This window comes from Micropterus salmoides, unplaced genomic scaffold (genome assembly GCF_014851395.1).
Source record: "Micropterus salmoides isolate LMB-PRFRI ecotype aquatic unplaced genomic scaffold, ASM1485139v1 Ms_hic_scaffold_3, whole genome shotgun sequence".
Taxonomy (NCBI): Eukaryota; Metazoa; Chordata; class Actinopteri; order Centrarchiformes; family Centrarchidae; genus Micropterus; species Micropterus salmoides.
In genome coordinates, this window is record NW_024042261.1 from 35,433,774 (window position 1) to 35,451,575 (window position 17,802).

At 39.1% G+C, this 17,802-nt stretch overlaps 1 long non-coding RNA gene across 1 annotated transcript; it reads right to left on the minus strand.

The window, feature by feature from the left end:
- Positions 1-2,853: 2,853 nt before the first annotated feature.
- LOC119883081 lies at positions 2,854-15,995 on the minus strand. Its single transcript, XR_005440585.1, has 3 exons — positions 15,801-15,995; positions 15,499-15,603; positions 2,854-2,928 (listed from the first exon to the last, which is right to left on the minus strand). It is a non-coding gene; the product is annotated as an uncharacterized LOC119883081 (long non-coding RNA).
- Between the last annotated feature and the right edge of the window lie 1,807 nt (positions 15,996-17,802).

The following is a 17,802-nucleotide window of genomic DNA, read 5'->3' on the forward strand; positions in this document are numbered from 1 at the left end:
ATGCAGGGTGATGGCAGGCTTTCATATTTCTGGGGTTTAATGACTCATTGTCTGTTGGTGGGATTTTTTTGTCATGTAAGCTTCATTTAACACTGAAACAGAGGTGAAGGTGGAGGTGCCGGGCATGGAATAAAGGTCAGAAACCAGATTCAAACCCAGTGACATGGTTTTAATATGGCCAATATGGGCAGCTCTGTTGGCCTTGACTAGTCTCAAAGTCCCAGACTTTGGAGCAGTGATATGATTTGTGAGTGAAAAACTGGTGAGGATTTGTACACGGAACAATGTCACGTGTTGCGTGACGTGCACTTATGTGAATTAATACAAAAATATGCTACATTGTCACCACTTAAAACCTCTCTCTTTCGTTTCAGTAAATTTTTCAAGGACATGATCATTTTTGTGCTAAAATCAAACAGTAACAAACAAGTAACAAACTTCCATTAAATATATTGTAGTCTGTAATTTACCCCCCATTTCCAGATGCAGATGAGGAAACCACATGTCCCTTCCACATCCCCCTTTTCTAATAACTAATAATATTTTGGCTCTGCTCTATTAAAATGTTCCAGTAAGCTGAGTCAGTGTGAAAGCCAGCACACACTACCCTGAAACTGAAGCAGCAAAACTGAATTCAGCCATCAAGGATTACATTATTTACACCTGTTCTGTGTCAACTGTGACGAAATAACATGTCTTGAAATATCTACGTAAAAGGGTCACCTGACCTTCTGCTCAGGTTGAAGTTGGGCGGAGCTATGCTGGAATAACTTGAAGTCACCAAACATCATGAACCAATGATAATTATAATGGTGTAGCCTCTCCGGGGAAATTATTATTCCGAAACCCCAATAGTCTGAAAAATGTCCCATTGGACCAAAAGCCCATTTTCCCTGAAAATATGCACATGGGAGAAGTTTGCCCTCAGGTCAGAAAGCCTTCCAGCAGCAGGCATGTGGTTCAGGTGTAGGCACCAAAACTACTTGGTTAAGTTTAGTAAAAGATCATGGTTTGGGTTAAAATAGGAATTTGACTGTTGGTTTCACACGGCACACTAACATCAGTTTCCTGGGTGAAAGTCCTGTGTCAGCTGGGTTAACCTTAATAGGCTATCTTTCTGCCCTTACACTAAATAACATTTCAATCAATCTTACTTTTTTCAATGTCAGAATAAAATCAATAAAATCATGTGAGTTTTACCTCAGTTGGTGCCCCCTGGCCAAAACCCGTGATGATTCAGCACCATGGACAGGGCCAGCAGTAACTGCACTAACAATTGTAGGGGGAGTGCGCTTTTTCGCCATTTGTTTTTGGGTTAGCGGCCGCCAGACTAATGGGCTTTCAGTTCAATGGGTCATTTATCGGACTACTGGGGTTTTGGAATAATGGTCCATCAGAACAGTAAGTAAGAACACACATGTTTGGGGACCATGTGTGTGATTTATCATATTTACCTTGCCACGAGCTTTCCTCATGTTTCTGTTGTCAGATAATGGAATTTCTCTCGTTCTGTACTTTGCATTGTGATGTGGATTCAAGTTAATTCAGTTCAATTTTATTTACATAGCGTCAATTCATAACAAAAGTTATCTCATTACACTTTTTAGGGCTGACCCCGAATAGTCGAAGATTCGATGGGCGGAGCCTGATTCGACTGTTAATCTCACAGTAAAAGCTTGCAGTGAAATAAGGATCATGCCATTTTGGCGATATGGGGTTGCTCAACTTCTGATTTGACATAGAACTACCAGTTTTCTCCCAAACTCTGCACAAGACTGGTGAATGGGCGAGAGAGACAGAGAAAAGGGTCAACAATAAGCCTCAGTTTAGCTGGAAAGTTACAGTGTAAGTTGAACGAATAGAGAGTTCAGCTCTGCAGCTTCTCAAGATTAAAGCGGAGCCAGCATGTGAACCTTTGAACGTGGCATGGTTGTTGGTGCCAGACCTCTGAATATTGTTGGTGCCAGACCTCTGAATATTGTTGCTGACCATGCCATCCCTTTATAACCACAGTGTACCCATCTTCTGATGGCTTCTTCCAGCAGGATAATGCACCATGTCACAAAGCTGAAATCATCTCAAGCTGGTTTCTTGAAAATGACAATGAGTTCACTGTACCCCAATGGTCTCTACAGTCCAGTTCTGAAGGCAAAAGGGGGACCAATGCAGTACTAGCAAGGTGTATCTAATAAAATGGCCAATGAGTGTATGTTGAAGAAATTCTGTATTTGAAAAAAATTTATATTAGCTTATACACCTGTACAATACAAAACAGTCCAGTATGTTCAGGTGTGCACCACGAACCATTAGCAATACCTTTCAATAGACTCTTTCTCTCTCATAATTTCTTTGTTTTTATTTCAGTCGTCTGAAGCAGCAGCAGGCCTGAGCAGAGAAATGTTCACAGACAAACAAAGTACAAACAGACAGAGAAAACAAAGAAATGTGGAAACCTGTCATATTCAAACCAACGTGGACACAAAGACTCAATCACAAATATAGCAGACTGACTGAAATGTGGACACACACATGCTTAAATATACATGACACACACCCCCACAACTCAGTGCACTGCCACCACACAGCACAAACAGGTGCATACGCACTGACAGTACCGTGACAAGGACACAAAGACAAAGAGACAGAAAACATTTACACACTAACACACACCTACAAAAAAATGAAAAAATAACACACTTCAGCAAACAATGAGAAAACCTGACACACACATGGACTCATAAAGAGACAGGCATGCAGACACATGGTCATTCACCCACACCACACACACACACACACACACACACACACACACACAGTTTGAGGGGAGCAGGTTAGTTCATTGTACCTGAGGTGGAGCGTGGCAGCAAGTCAACATCCTGACTTCAGCATGTTTCTGTTAAACACTGGTGGTCCACTGCCTCCACTCAGCTGGAAACAAAAACAAAAAGAAAAGAACTGAACTGCTCTTTGTGAAGACAGCAAGTGAAAGATTGGACTTCATGTTGTTGTTCCTCACTGCATGAAATCTTTCACTTGCTTACTTCACAATGAGGCTGTCTTCTTTTGTCAGCAGTGAATGTGCCTGGATTTGTTTAGTTGATCAGTTCCAGAGTATGAATGTTGTGCGTCAGTTGTGACACTCTTTATTTATTCTTATTAAAGAGAAACGCAATTTATCTTCTACACTATTTCTTCTTTATATTAATAGTGATAAAGTAAAGAAGGAGACGCAGAAGGAGCAGCAGAGACACAGAAAATTACATTTGTGTCTTGTCATGCCATGAATCAAATTTCAAGTTAAAGGGAAAATGCTTTAACAGAGTAAATAAACATAAAACAGTGCAACCAGAATAAGCTTTAGTGTTATAAATCATGAATTTGTGTTTCATAAAGCATGTAAAATATACTGCCCCTTTCTCTTTGCATGTGGAACATAGACTTGTAAACCACAGACCAGGATTAGGTGCCACACATCTATTTAATGGTCACACCACAGCTCATAACATTTAAAATAATGCCTGGACTGTCTTGGGGTACAAACATTTCCAGCATACTTATAGTGGGCTATACAAATTTATACTAAATTGCTAAATTGCGACAGCTTGTCCTCCTGTCCACCTTCTCATTTCTGTTGAGATACAGAGAAGCATTCATCTTATAAATACCGTTTTTTTTAACATCAATCTAATATGCACTTATATGCATTTTAAACTTTTAAAATTATCTGTGGGGGAAAATAACCCTTGAAATGGCATGATAATTAAGATTGTTAGTGTTTTTAATTTAAGCCTGCATTTACCATAAACCCTGCTTCCTGTTTCAAAGAGGGTGCTGCATTTTGTCTCTCCTTCCTCTGCTGATTTTTTCAGCTTGTTGTCCATTGGGGCAAAATAAAGAATACTAAATCTTAATGCATTTCTTTTCATTTTTCCATGAGGATCATATTGAGTTTTGTTAGATTTTATTTTAAGATAATGTTTTTGTCTTCTCTTTTTCATCAATGTTATACAAAGTGATCATTGCAAAAATGTTGATTGTTGAACTTTTTTCCCAGTTTTTGTCAAAAATGAACATGGTCACGTTCTACTGCTGAGCTCTTTTGCACATCGGACGGCTGGCTGCCTTTTCAGTGTCACAAAGCAATTTGTTCAGTATGTTCAGTGACAGAAACATGTTGAAAAGTTGAACCTATCTCAGGCGACAGATGGTGGTAACTCTCCTACAGCAGCGGGAGTTTCTACCAACAGAGAACTTGTAATATTCTGGCCTTGGTGTAACTACAGGGCTGACCACAAAACAGCTCTGCACGGTGCATAAAATCTAAATTAAATCATCCCTGAGATGCTGTGAGGCCATTTCCCATTCCATCTTTTCTTTGGTTGCCTGACTCTCTTTCTCTGTCATATATACCACTATGGGAAAACAAATTAAAGTCTAATAAGTGGCCTTGCCAGCGAGTGTCTTGTGAGTGGGCGGGTCATGGCCGGCTGGAGATCTAGAGAACAGACAGCTAGGAGAAGGACAGAGAAAGCGTGATACGGAAATAAAGGCAAAGAGAGAACTAAAATGATGTAAAAACCAAAAGAGAAAGAGAGAGTCAGAGAGACAAAAAGAACTACAGAACTACAGCTGAGATATAGATCAAGACACACTGAGATGTCAACAGAAAGAGAGATAGAGCAGAAGCAAAATAGAGAAGTGGATGTACAAATAGAGAGAAATCATTACTAACTCTTTCGGAAATCGTTTGATTGGCCCTCCTGCTGTGGCATGGAGGAGAACTGACAGATAAAGCTTGCTGTGGAGGGTTTGTCCATCACTGCTTGTTCAGCAGGAAATCTGTGTTTTTTTTCCAGTTGAGCCACAGGCATGTTGGCTGACCTCTGAGCGATCTGCACCAAAGGCCTCTAAATTTTATCCGCTTGACTGGAGGCTCACAGCTCAAACGTAAGACACATAAAAGCAAGAAGGCTAGAAAATCTGATTTGTAGACCTTGTGAGTTATAAACATGATGAAGAATAAAGGTGCTGCAGCATTAGTATAATTTCTAAATATTGGCGTGATGACTGTCCACTTGTAAAAGCCTGTACACTGCATTTTCCTTTGTATGCCCCTGGGTTGATTGCTTTATGGCACAAAACAATTCCTCCAGCTTTAGTTTCTGAAAACTGGCAGATGGTGGAACAGGGAAACACTGGTGGTGATTTAAATTTTGAGGAACAGTACCTACAATACTCTTGGCATAAAATGTGCTTCTTTGCTTGTGCTAATTTAATTAAAGTGCCCGTTTAAAGTTGAAATCAGTATGTTTGCATTGCTGCCCTGACAAGAGGAAATGTAAAAGAAACTGCAACAAACAGGGGCAGAGCATCCACTTTTGGGCAGGGTTTAAACTTGTGCACTGATGTGGACACAACTTCTGTTTAGTGAAACAACATTCAGCCTCAACCTTTGGCTTCTCTGCCGCTTCAGATACAGGAGATGCTTCTGTATCTGAAGCATCAGATACAGAAGCATCTTCTTTTTGTGTCTGGTGCACAAGCTGAGTGGAAGCCTAATTTATTTGAGTCATCCATCCACTTTCTCAACTCTTATCTTAAGCCAGGTCAAGGGGGGTGAAGCCTATTCAAGCACACGTGGCTGCATGGACCGGTTAACATTTGCACTCAGATTCACCCCTAATGTACAAGCAATTCAAAGAACAGCATCACTTGTTGCAAAGTAAAACATAGACAGAAAGACGGACCCTGAAGAATCATAGAAAAAAAATTCTACTGCACTTCTAGACTTTTTCCTACTTCGCGCTTCTAAAAACTATTTAAATCAAACAATCTGAGACATCTGGCTGAACTACTCACAATTCAGACATATGCAAAATGTGACAAGGCCAAGGGGTTGTGAGTAGACCTTAATTCAATTTAAACGATCTTAAACCAAAGAGGATTGGAAACCATTGATGTAGATGACATGAAATCACCACTAACTAAAACAACCTACAGATTTCAGCCTTAACTTGACAAATACATTTGTTACCTTTGCATGAAGTCAGGTAGCTTTGCACTGCCGACTTATTTGAATGTATTACAGAGTATATACACACACAGGTGCCAGTTGGGATTGGCTCCATGTACACAGGGTAAGAGGTTGACGATGGATGGATGGATGGATGGACACAGGTTGTCTGCCTTTTTCCTTTTGATATCTGATGGGTTGAAGACACATTTTCATCAAATTGTTCTACTTCAGGTCAGGCATGAGTGTGAAAATGTGTGAAAAATGTTGGTTCTGTTAATTTATCACAGGAAAATGGTTTATTGATTATGAACTTTCATAGTGTCTGGGTTTCCAAAAAGCTGCTATCACTCAGGCTCAGCGCAGTTAAAGTAGAGACAGTGAATGTTCAAGATTTAAACATTTGTTGACTTCCAAAAAGATTTTGATTCCATCTGGCACAAGGGCCTTTTCTATAGGCTACTTGAAAGTGGCATTGGAGGAAAAACATATGATTTGATTAAGAACATGTACACAAAAAGTGAATGTGTCATAAAGATTGGAAACAGACAAACAGCGTTCTTCTCCCAGGGCCGGGGAGTGAGGCAGGGATGCAATCTCAGTCCAGTTCTCTTCAATCTATATATCATTGAATTGGTGAACCAATTAGATTGTTCCATAGCACCTGGCCTCATCCTGAACGACACAGAGATCAGAGCTCTGCTGTATGCAGATGACTTAGTGTTGCTTTCACCCACTAAAGAAGGTTTGCAGCAGCAACTTAATCTCCTGCAGAGATTTTGTCAGACCTGGGCCCTGACAGTAAACACAGCAAAGACTAAGATAATGATCTTTCAGAAACAATACAGAAATCAAGTTTCACACAATTTGTATTTAGACACCACTAAATTACAACCTACAAGAAACTACACTTACCTTGGCCTCTACATTACATACACAGGAAACACAGGCTGTGAAAGACCTGAGGGACAAAGGAAGGAGAGCTTTCTATGCAATAAAAAGAAACATTAAAATCTATATCTGGCTTAAAATTTTCCAATTTGTACTAGAACAAATAATTCTGTATGACAGCGAAATTTGGGGGCCAAAACTAAATAATGAATTTGAGAAATGGGACAAAACAATCCATTTCATGGAAGAGCATCCTGCAGGTGCAGAGAAAAACACCAAATAATCTGTGCAGAGCAGAACTCCGCCAATACCCCCTCTTACTAAAAATACAGAAAAGATCAATTCAATTTTCACAAATCACTTAAAATCAGTTAACCCCCAGACATACTATCACAAAGCCCTAACATACCAGGAGCTGAAATCAGAGAAGAGTCCCCTCAGCCAGCTGGTCCTGAGGCTCTCTGCAGTAACAAGTCACCAACAGCCTCAGGACATTAACGCCAACTCAAGCAGACCAAACCAAATTATCAACAAGCAGAAAGAAAAATTGAATACTGAAACATTGAATACTGGAAAGAAACAACCAAAACACAAAGTAAATTACAATGTTATCCGGCCCTAAGAAGAGAATTCACATGAAATTACCTGAGTACAATAAAATGTCCTAAACTAAGAAAAATGCTGACAACATACAGACTGAGTGAACACAGCCTGGCCATAGAAAAGGGTCGCCACAGACAGAGCTGGCTACCACAAGAGGAGAGACTCTACTCCCAGTGTGACACAGGACAGGTAGAGACAGAGCTGCACTTTCTAACTTCATGCCCTAAATATAAAACACTACTAGCCTATCAACGTTGAGATTGTCCGTACATCACCGACAGCTTCAGAGTGTGTGGAGAGGGCCAGCCAGAGCGTGCAATTGAAAATCTGCAGCCCGGCTGAGAGCTGCTAAACTTTGGCTAGAGGAGCAGGGAGCAGCGCTCCAGCCTCGGACAAATAAACACCCATGGTCGGACTGGACTTTGCTCGCAACTATACCGTTTGCACGAGGGAGGAGCTCGGACTAAACTGCTTTTATTAAATTAGCTTTTTACTTTAGTTTTTAGGATTACAACGTTGATTTATCTTCACTCGAGCTTCTCAGCAGCTAGATTCCGTGCACATCTGGTTCCAGTGTTGTTAGCGTCATTTGGCACTACTTTATATTTATATAAAAACAGGACAAAACTGGACATTGCTGGGAGAAAAGAAAGCGAGGAGGTTGAACTACTGGGTGAGTTCAGAAAACATGTGTATGTAACTTTATTCCAGCTATCGTTGTACTTTACTGTGACCAAGTTAGCATAGCATAGCCCTGATCGATCCGAACTCAATTCAGAAAACAAACATTTTAGAAGTTGTCTATGAAGATTCTCAGTCATCCAGGTCATAGTTATCCAACGAAGGTTAAAGTCAAGGGCAACTGGACTTGGTTGAAAGGACTTCTTCGAACTGAAGAAGTCCAGTTCTGGGAACTGAAGAAGTCCTTTGGATGAGGGACGAAACGTCTTCCAGTATCTTCAACCAAGTCCAGTTGCCCTTGGCATTTTAGAAATTGTTGTCCTGCTGTCTTGCTGACAGACATGACAAAGCATGAATTCATATGTTTAACAAAACTGCATCATAGTGTAGTTATTTCGGCATCAGTTTGATCCGTTTATTGCTATTTAATCATAACAAAATGTTTACTTTGGGTTCATACAGCTGTAGTAGTGGCAAGTTGTGTTTATTCATGTTATTGCATTAAAATCGCCTTTTTGCGTTGTGTGTGAACACTTGCAGCGAATGTACTCACGCGAGGAAAGCGTCGCGAGGTGAAAATCCGCGTTTGGTCTGAAAGCAGAGTAAGACAAAAACATTTCCCAAATATACCTCGAATTGGAATTTATATCAGACACACAGAAACTCCCCTGTTTACTGGGAGAAATGCCCAAATGTCAAATAATTGCTGCAAAATATATCACATCATGCCATGAACTGAGGACAACCAGTGGAAACTTAAATAATTGTACTAATTTTCAAATTATTATTATTTTGATTGTTTGATATTTTAGTAACTGTTTGTGTTTTTAAATCTCACATTTGATACACACGTCTTTTTAATTTTTTAAATGAACTAATTAATTATATTTTTTCCCTATTAATATACACACACACACATATATGGTTTTATCTATTCATTTTATTTTAATGTTTTAATATATATTTATAAATATCATTTACTTAGTTTATTTACATTTTAAATTATTTTTTTATTTTTTTATATTATATTTTGTTTTAACACACACACACACACACACACTTACCGTTTAATTTATTTACTTTTTAAAATATTTATTTTTAACAAATTTTTATATTTAATATATATTTTTATTATTATTATTTTATTTTGTATTAACACACAAACTCACCTTTTGCTGTTTTATTTTCTTATTAAATGTAATGTATGAAATGAATGGTTCTTTATACAGTAATTTTTAAAAATCATACAATGTGATTTTCTGGACTTTTGTTTTAGATTCCGTCTCTCACAGCTGAAGTGTACATATGATAAAAATTACAGACCCCTACATGCTTTGTAAGTAGGAAAACCTGCAAAATCAGCAGTGTATCAAATATTTGTTCTCCCCACTGTATGTAGCTTTGGCAATATTGTTGCTATAATTTGAATTTGAATGATAGGTGCTTATATTGAGATTAGATAGGTTCTTGGAAGATTCAAGTGAGGTGAGAGTAAGAGGAAAGCAAAAGAGAAGGAGATGGAAAGAAAATAAGGGACCAAATGGGAAATCTTGAGACAGAGAGAAGATAGAGCATAGAGGAAAAAAGGCAAAAGTTAGTGAGCTGTCAAGGAGGGTGAAAATTGGAAACATTCTAAGAGAAGAAAATGGATTTTATTTTTTTTTAATTGTAGAGGTATAAAATGACAATAACTGGAGTAAATGGAAACAGGAGGAGGAACAGTCGACAGGGAGAGGAAACAGTGAATTTGAGCCATGACTAAACTGCAAAGAGTGTTGTGTGTGTGTTTTTAGGTGTGTGCGTTTGTATCACTGTGACAAATGGGAATCATCAATCAATCTTCACACCTGTATAGGCACCTTGCTGTAATCACATTATCATTAGCACTGAGAGACATGAGGAGCTGAGAGAGAGTGAGAGAGTACAGATATTGTGAACAACACCTACTACAACTTTTCAGCAGTAATGACAGCAGTGGAGGGCTGCCTTGTCAATGTGTGTGTGTGTGTGTGTGTGTGTCCTCATGAATTCATATTGTCACATTAACTTGTAAAGATTGTCTGCTGCTCACCGGCTGGCTAAAAATGGAAATTGAAAAAAAAAAAAAAAGACTAAAGAGCAGAGCGACACTGAGATGAAAATCAGGGCCAGAGGAAGAGAGATGCTGGCAAACATGTGACTGTTGGCAAGAGCGTGGCTACCTGAAATAAACTTCAGGACTTTAAAAAGGCACTGTTCGTATATTTGCTGTCAGCTCCTGCTACTAGGCGTCAGGGTAAGATGAAGGATGTGGAAAAGGATGTTATCAGCAAACAAACTGCAGTATAATTCATTCTGCACCTCTGGCTCCAGTACCAGCAGGACAGATTTTACACAGTGATGAAGGGGACAGTTACAGGGCAGGTATGCAATGAAGTCCAGACATGTATTAGTCCCACTAAATGGAGCCAAAGAAAACACAAGCACTCTCCGTTGCATTGTACATGAGCTATCCTGATTTACAAACATGGTGAGGTCTTGCAGTCCTCAGAGAGTCTGCAGAGTACAGTGGCTTTTTTCCAGTGAAATTAATTTGTGGTTCTTTCTAATACAATTCAATTTAGACATGCAAATTAAAGCTAGGGTGAGGCAATTTATTTTAGAAGAATTTTTTGAAATTCTCTTTACACCCTGACAGCAATCAATAAATCAAATGCTCTGAGACAAAAATGGAAAAATAATCCAGTAGCTGTGGCTGTCGCAGGACTGTAATAAGCGTGGCCTACCTTTCTACCTGTTATGATTCCGTCTGTGTGTCTTATTTGGGAGTCTGAGTTTAGTTCCATGTCCTTAGTTCATGTTTTGGTAATCATTCCTGGTCCTTGTTGGTATTTTGGTGATTTGGTCTCCTCTGTACTCTGTGTTCTAGTTCTGTGTTCTCATTTAGGTTCTGGTTCTTTGTAACTTGTGTGTTTCTGTCTTCGTGGTTATTCACTCTGCCTCATATTGCCTCATCGATTAGCAACAACAAATGTCACCTGCATTTAGAAGACAAGTTGTATATTGAGGAGGTCTGGCTTCATAGTGAGCTGCTGTTCACTGATGAGCAGTTTGTGACTATTCTCCACCTCTGACAATGTGACTGAGCTTTCTAGTTCCAATTAGCTTGTCCTTATCTAGAAACAAGGAGCAATTAATTACACACACACAAATCCTCTTATGGCTGTCACCTGAAGCACTGATGAGTGTGTTCACTGGAGTACAGGATAAAACATTTTCACCATGTAATTCAACAACCTTAATCCGCTTCAGTGAGTTCACCAAGTGCATCTCAAAGTACATATTCAAAGTGCTTATCTGACTCGGTTTCACATAGTTTCTGATGTGTCATGACCCTGAAAATAGTAAAGCCTTCAGCATGTGTGTGCATGTGCATGAGTGGGGTTAAAATTCTGGATCTAAGGTGATGGGAACATTAAAATAGGTCCCCATGTTATTCTACTGTAGATCAATTGAGTTCCTGATCTGTAAGAGAAGCTGAATTACATTCATGAGGCTTAAGTTTAGTGAACCAAAAAATAAAAAGGAGAGATAAAACAGCTACATAAGCATGCACAGTCACCTTGTGTTAAATTAGTTTACCCTGATTAAAATGTTCTGTTCATCCGAATCAGTAAATTTATCAGTGAATTTAAACACTGGATAGTTTGTGCAGTCTGTTTTCATTCTGTAGAGACATTAGCTTTAGCTAGCTAGCAACGTGTGCACTAACCGTGTGTGCAGATGTGCCGGAGTCAGTTAGTTAGTTAGGCTGTTAGTAAGTCACTTAAGGATCTGACTGATCTCACATGGCTTCAGGATAAACAAACTAAATTTTTATCTCTCACAGATTATTTTTATGCCTAATTCATGTCTATTTGCATGCACTCACATCTAGTATGCATTATACTACCTCACAACTGGAGCTCTGATTTTTATGGATATTTAAAGGGGGCTATTTGTAATTTCCAGAGGCCATTAGTGGTGCGGTTTTTAGATTGCAACCAGGTGTGTGCTGGTACGCATGCTCGAACTCATGAGCAAAATCCGACATATATATACTCACTTGGAAACAGCTTCACACAACATGCTGGACACTCAAACTCCCACTGCAAAGTTACAGTAATATTTTTATCAGCTTATGGTTGAACTAATCCATGCTCCTTGCATGATAACATTACATTGACTGCATTTAGCAGACATGATACATCAGCATTAGCTCACCTGCTGCTTTACAGTAACTAACATTATTTGTTTAGGCTCAGCAATGTCAGCACAGCTGAACATATTGGATGATAACGAAACTGTTAGTTAGCTAGATTGAATATTATAAATGAGATTGTTGCCATACTTTATAACAGTTGGCCCACAGCAAGTAACATTACTGTAAAGAATGGCTCTTCTGTTGTGGTGTTGTCCTGCACCTTTATGTACATTATTGTATATTCTATGTGGGTCACATAAGTGGCTGAGACACTGAAGAAGCTGTGTAACGTTACCTGAGTATCGGTAAAACGACAATAAAGCTATATATAACATTATGAAGCACATTTGCTTTGTACTGTTACATCCTATCTTGCAGGCTAAAAGCAAAACTTTGACATAACACCGTTACATGGGATAGTAATATGGATCATGTTAGCTGGTGAAATAATGTGGTAAGCCATACAATTGTAGTATTTTGCACTGGATAACATTAGCAACTGCACTGCGTTAGCCAGCAAACTTATGTTATCTATCTTGAGCCAACTAAAGCACAACATCACAGTATATTTTCACATGCTGTGCAGTAATGTTAGTTTACCTGTCCAATAGAATGAAGGTCAACTCTGCTGTTCCATAACAAAGCGGAGGTCTTTCTTTTACTCAAGCATTTCAAAGTTTTGCTTATGTTTTCACCCAACATCGGTTTGATTCTCGTTTGGCCTGATGGGGTTCAGCAAATAAAACTCTATTGTTATTTTTTATCCTTAGATGGAGTTTGTGTTTTGCTGTGTCTCCGGCGTTTTGTGGTGTTAGTGGATACATTTTGTCAGCTGCAGTGTTGTCACTGTAGTGGGCAAGAGGCTCAGGAGTGCGCATGCAGAGAACCCGATCCGATTCCTTCACATAAATAGCAGAATAATGGCTATTCCAAGCAGAAACAGCTTTGCAGGGATTAAATCGTAGCTGCCTTGCACTTGAAAACAAGGCTTTTAAAAATGTTTTGGACTTGTCTCATTCTTTTAATAAAAGTTGACTCAATATTTACTGCCTGCCTCTTATTTTAAAATGGTGATTTGATTGATGGGGGGCATAGGAAAACAAATTAAGAAGTTCTGTAATTTCAATCAGGCTCTTAAAGAAATTTCTACTTTGGGAAATGAGTACTTCCCGTCTGTTTTTGGTCTTAAGAAGGATTAAATTTGCTCTTCACCCGTCTTTAAACCTGGTCTCTTTGACTTGAATGTACGTTAATACTAATCTGTTTAAGAAGCAACTTCACTGGGACATGAGCAAATACTCTTACTTAGTGGCTCCAAATATTACATTGATTTAGTCTGCTAGAAAATTTAATGGCCTCAAGGTTTAGTGATATCATTACATTGCTGGATTAATTAAGCAAAGCTCCTCAATGACAGATGAAGGTACAGATCCTGCCTCTGGCTCCAAACATCTGTGCCGAGGTCCCGTGGAGTTTACATCAGTTATATCTGTACAGTACTGTGAGTGAGAGCTCTGCATCATTCAAACTCTGGTGTTAGTTGTATTGATGCAGATATTGTTACTAGGCCAAAAGCAGGTGGAAACAGGAAGCTAGTGCTAGTTACTCCCCTTCATGCTAAAATAATGAGAGCAGGTGAGGTGATGGCATAATGCCTAAAAGCCTGCTATTTATGTTAGATTGTCTGCAGGTGTTGAACATGTTTTTAATAAACGGTTTAGTTATAAGCTGAGAAATAAAAAAAATGTAACCATCCTTTAATTTCATAACTTTCATGGCGTTGAGGTGGAAATGTAGCAGTGAATGTCAGTACCAACAAGGAAGAAATACGGACAACTGAAAATATTTGACTTGCAGCCTTTAAGATAGAATAGATAATGTAATCTTGCTCTAATTTGGGGGAAATTGGTTACATTTCTATTAGTTATGTCTACTAATGCCAGAATCATAATATAAATCTGTGTATTTCACTAGAAGAAATTAACTGCATTATTACTTCAGTTTAACCACCATTAATCTGATTAGCAGACAAGAGGTGGTACTGGTGCGGTCCCTGTTAGCACTGAGCATTACAAAATCTATTCATTTTACAATTTACACAATAAGTTTCACAATTCTGAGTTTCTAATCATGAGAACAAATGGGCCGCTGAGTGATTCAAGCATGGAACTGACCCTGAGCCTTTAATGCAACCTCCCTCCTTATCAGACATTCACTGATGTGTGTTATAATTTAACTCTGTCGACTTTTAACAAGGCTCTACTCCACATCAGTGCCATGATACCTCTCAAGGGAACCTTTTCAAGCTCAAAGTAGCATGTTGAAGTAATACATGTAGCCAATTATTCTTACAAATATGACCATATCTTTTTTTCCAGGATGCTCTTGCACTTTATGGGCCTCCAAGCTCTTTGTCCACATTGATTTTCTTTCGTTGCTGAACACCAGTTCCTGCTGACTGTGATATTATCACTGAATTTTCTGAGCATTGAGAGGTTGCTAATATATTACTGCGGCTGCAAACTGGGCCAAACTGTTTGAACGCACACACATTTTTATTTACAGCAGCGTTGCAGGGAAGCATTCTCCAGTTAGAAGATGCTAACGGGCTACCCACCGATGCCTATATTTATTTATGTCAATTGCCACATCCCACTGTACTTTGAATACTTCATCTGTCTATACAGCTTGTCTGGTATGCACTTTTATTTGTGAATTTATGCGACATGAAAAACACAACTAGAAAATGTATATTTATTTTGTTTTTCTTGAGTCTACAGCGGGTAGTTGCATAACTTATTTAATTTTGATGAACTATTGAAGCTCACGCTGGTCTGAAAAAAGCACAGATTGCATATGCTGCTTCAGTGAGCATATTTTTCATTATAAAGATTATACTGTTTCCATCTTGTCCAGGCTCTGTGGTCTTGTAAACAGAATATACAGCGAGGGGAAAATGGCAGGTATGGATTTTACTGGATGATTTATACATTACTTCCAGCATGCAAATGTCCTGTGAAATGACTGTGTGTGTGTGTGTGTGTGTGTGTGTGTGTGTGTGTGTGTGTGTCTCTCTCTCCATGAGTACCTTATCTGGAATCCTTGGCAGGTTGGTGCCTGCATGTGACCTGCAGGCCATTTCTTTGTTGTTAGTCATGAGCTCAGTAGAGCATTTCACTCTCAGTCTGTTACCCTGGGACACACACACGGACACACACACACACACACAGTAACCATCACAAACCTATACATTTAAATGCACCAGCTCATCAATAATTCATATCAATATAATGTAATTTACACAATCCAGGCCCCTGCCTCTGATGCCCAGGGCTCTAACTCAGCTCACTTCCATCTTGGGAGCAGTTCCTGTTATTATAAAATCTATACCTGTATTTTTGTGAGATCTATCATCAGCATGCAGTGTTTCCCGTCTGTTCTGCTGTGGCTGGTATTATTAGGGTGTGTCTGAGGAGCGATACAGTGTGTCCAGCTTCCCCTCGGCTGCTGTCCCTGCTGCCTTAGAGCCAGAGCGCCATCTGCTGGTCACAGATATATCACGGTCTCTGTAACAGCTGCGTGTTGGGGCTGTGAAAAGTTGAGAGGCAGGGGTGTGGTCAGCTGATGATAAAATTTAGAATTTATAGATGAACTGTAGTTTTCAGTTTGTCAGTTTATGGGGAGTCCTGGTGCTCTTAGGGCATGGTTCCCAACCTGGGGTTCGGTACATCTCCAACGGGTCACAAGACAAATCTGAGAATATTAAATTATATTATATTGTGCTATTCAAAATTATAATTACACTCTTTCTGACGTTGATATATTTTTTGTAAAATTCTGGATTGTTTCACCTCTTCAGTCCTCATTATATTCAAATAAATCTGAGAAGGAACAAATCCCAACTGAACTGCTCACAATTAATGGACATCCTATTATGATGGGTGCAAGTGGCCTCTGTTTCAATGCATTTTAAGGGGTCATAAGGTAAAAAGGTTGGGAACTACTCTACGGCCCATACATCATAACCTCACATGTTAGTTCACATTAAGTCAGAATGAAATTTAGAAAACCTTCTGATAAGGACCTTCTGTAACCCTGGCTCTGTGCAAACAATAACAGAGCTGAGACAATTAGTCAATAAATCAATTGCCTATAGACTAACAATCAGGCGTTTAATTATAAAATTAATCAATGGACGAATTAATGATGACAGTAATCATTAGGGTTTTTTTTAGGAAGAGGAGTTCAGGGAGCTCTGTCCTCATTAAACAGAGGTTTGACACATTCTCTAATTGTTTTCTTTTGGTAGCTTTTTCTAGAGCCACCAAAACCTTTGCGGCCCTTTAAGGGACAGATGGTCATGATTTGATAAAACGGACAAAATGCTACTTCTGCCATCCTCACAGTTTTCCTCAGGGAGAAATTATAGTTTTGTGACAGGAGACAGTATTGTTACACCCCCTGTTAGGTCACATTGTTGTGTTGGCCCTCTGGGGTCAGTCCGGACACCACAGAGGAAGAGAAATCACGCTGGACACATTGCCCAGTCCTGTTAGGAAGGCACAATGTCTTGTTAACGTCCTGTCCAATCACATTTAGCCACAGTGATGAACCTGGGCAGGAGCTAATGCGCCCTGGGAAATAATGTTGACGTGATTGTTATGAGACCTGCTGTCGCTCTTTTGTTTCCCGTTCATCTGGTGATTTGTTTATTGTGGGGCGACAATTAGGGCAGCTGTTGCTTTGGCAACATCCGGAGCGACTTCATTCACATCCACTGATTATAACCAGCAAACAACGTTCACAGTATCACTGCTGAGATTAATGAAAAGTAGATGACAACATCATTTTATTCGAATCACATTTACAAACATCAGGGAATTACATCAAAAACTGGAAACTATTTGGAGTCAATCAGCAAACAATTTAGTGTCTTAGAAAGTGCTGCAGACTGATATGATAGTCTATCTACAATACAATTTATAGAACATTATGAATAAACCATGATCAAAATGTGTCATCAATACATTGACAATAAGTATATAAGAAGAAGGTGAAGATGTTTGAAAAGGTAAAGTCACCAAGAGTGAGAAATAGAAGAAACAAAAGAAGGATATAAGGATTCAGGTAACCAAGAAAAGGAGATCAAAAGGAAAGAAGGACCTAGGAGTAAAAAGTTAAGGGAAGGCGGAAGAGATTATGCAAAAAGATGCAAGAAAATATATGTTAGGAAAAGAGCGTGAGGTCAGTGGAAGGAGGAATCATGAGCTAGAGAAAAGGGGAGGATGATGTAGATATTTTTGTCTGTTACGTAGAACTACTGCAGCCTGTGCAGGTTGAGAATGGCAGCAAAACTAATAAGAGAACATATATAAATATATCCTAAGGAGCC